The sequence below is a fragment of the Myotis brandtii genome, unplaced genomic scaffold (genome assembly GCF_000412655.1).
Source record: "Myotis brandtii unplaced genomic scaffold, ASM41265v1 scaffold754, whole genome shotgun sequence".
NCBI lineage: Eukaryota > Metazoa > Chordata > Mammalia > Chiroptera > Vespertilionidae > Myotis > Myotis brandtii.
Window position 1 is genome coordinate 396,067 of NW_005371012.1, and position 1,900 is coordinate 397,966.

The following is a 1,900-nucleotide window of genomic DNA, read 5'->3' on the forward strand; positions in this document are numbered from 1 at the left end:
TTTCAAGCCTCAACTACTCTTTTCAAGGTCACCAATAACCTCTGTGTTGCTAATCCAATGCTCACTTCTCTGTCCAGCTCCTACGTAACTTCTTTTTTGGGGGGGAGGGGGTACAGTGAACTTTATTGCTGGTACATGACAAGGTAGGGCTCCCTAAGCCCCTCCCCTTCTCCAGGGGGTCTGGGGTGGACACTGTGGCCAGGAGATTCTCAGTGTGTTGGGGGATCGATCTGGGGCAAGGACTCCCCAGCAGCTGAGGGCCTCTCTTCCTCTCACTGGGGCTGGTGGTCCAGGGGGCTCTTACTCCTTAGAGGTCATGTGAACCATAAGGTCCACCACCCTGTTGCTGTAGCCGAATTCATTGTCATACCAGGAAACGAGCTGGACAAAGTGGTCATTGAGGGCAATGCCAGCCCCAGCATCAAAGGTGGAGGAGTGGCTGTCACTGTTAAAGTCGCAGGAGACAACCTGGTCCTCATCTTGCCCAGGATCCCCAGAGGGGGCCCTCTGTTGCCCGCTTCACTACCTTCTTGATGTCATCATATTTGGCAGCTTTCTCCAGGTGGCAGGTCAGATCCACAACCGACACAAGGGGGGTGGGGACATGGAAGGCCATGCCAGTGAACTTCCCATTCAGCTCAGGGATGACCTCGCCCACGGCCTTGGCAGTGCCAGTAGAAGCTGGGATGATGTTCTGGGCAGCCCCTCGGCCATCACACCACAGCTTCCCAGAGGGGCCATCCACGGTCTTCTGGGTGGCGGTGATGGCGTGGACTGTGGTCATGAGTCCCTCCACGATGCCAAAGTTGTCATGGATGACTTGGCCAGGGGGGCCAAGCAGTTGGTGATGCAGGAGGCATTGCTGACAATCTTGAGGGAGTTGTCATACTTGTCATGGTTCAGACCCATCACAAACATGGGGGCATCCACAGAAGGGGCAGAGATGATGACCCTCTTGGCTCCGCCCTTCAAGTGAGCCCCAGCCTTCTCCAGGGTAATGAAGACACAGGTGGGCTCCACACATACTCAGCACCAGCATCACCCCATTTGATGTTGGCGGGATCTCACTCCTGGAAGATGGAGATGGACTTTCCACTGATGACAAGCTTCCCGTTCTCAGCCTTGACTGTGCCGCTAAACTTGCCATGACTAGAATCCTACTGGGACGTGTAGACCATGTAGTTGAGGTCAATGAAGGGGTTGTTGATGGCAACAATATCCACTTTGTCCAAGTTAAAAGCAGCCCTGGTGGCCAGGTGCCCAATGCGGCCAAATCCGTTCACTCCGACCTTCACCACCGTGTCTCAGGGTTGTGGCTGGCACTGCGCAGGAGGAGAGGCTGTCTGATGAACAGGAGGAGCAGAGAGCCTCCTACATAACTTCTTGACAACGTTCCACACCTGAACTTGCCATGACTAGAATCCTACTGGGACAGGTAGACCATGTGGTTGAGGTCAATGAAGGGGTTGTTGATGGCAGCAATATCCACTTTGTCAAAGTTAAAAGCAGCCCTGGTGACCAGGTGCCCAATCTGCCAAACCCATTCACTCCGACCTTCACCACCGTGTCTCAGGGTTGTGGCTGGCACTGCGCAGGAGGAGAGGCTGTCTGATGAACAGGAGGAGCAGAGAGCCTCCTACATAACTTCTTGACAACGTTCCACACAATTGACTATTCCCACCTTCTTGAAAGGTTTCTCTTGGTTTCCATAATAACTTATTCTCTTCCTCCTGCCTCATTGACCACTCTTCTCAATCTCTTCATTCATTTTTTCATGTTTTCCTGCAACAAATATTTACTAAGAGCCCACTGCTTGCTAACCCCTTTGCCAGGCATTAGGCATTCAACAGAACAAAGCCCTGCCCATGGAGGTTACATTCTAGGGCAAGTCTTTGTTGAT

The 1,900-nt window shown here is 52.8% G+C and overlaps 1 pseudogene; it reads right to left on the minus strand.

Moving 5' to 3' along the window:
• Positions 1 to 201: 201 nt before the first annotated feature.
• Positions 202 to 1,413, minus strand: LOC102243822 (annotated as a pseudogene).
• Between the last annotated feature and the right edge of the window lie 487 nt (positions 1,414 to 1,900).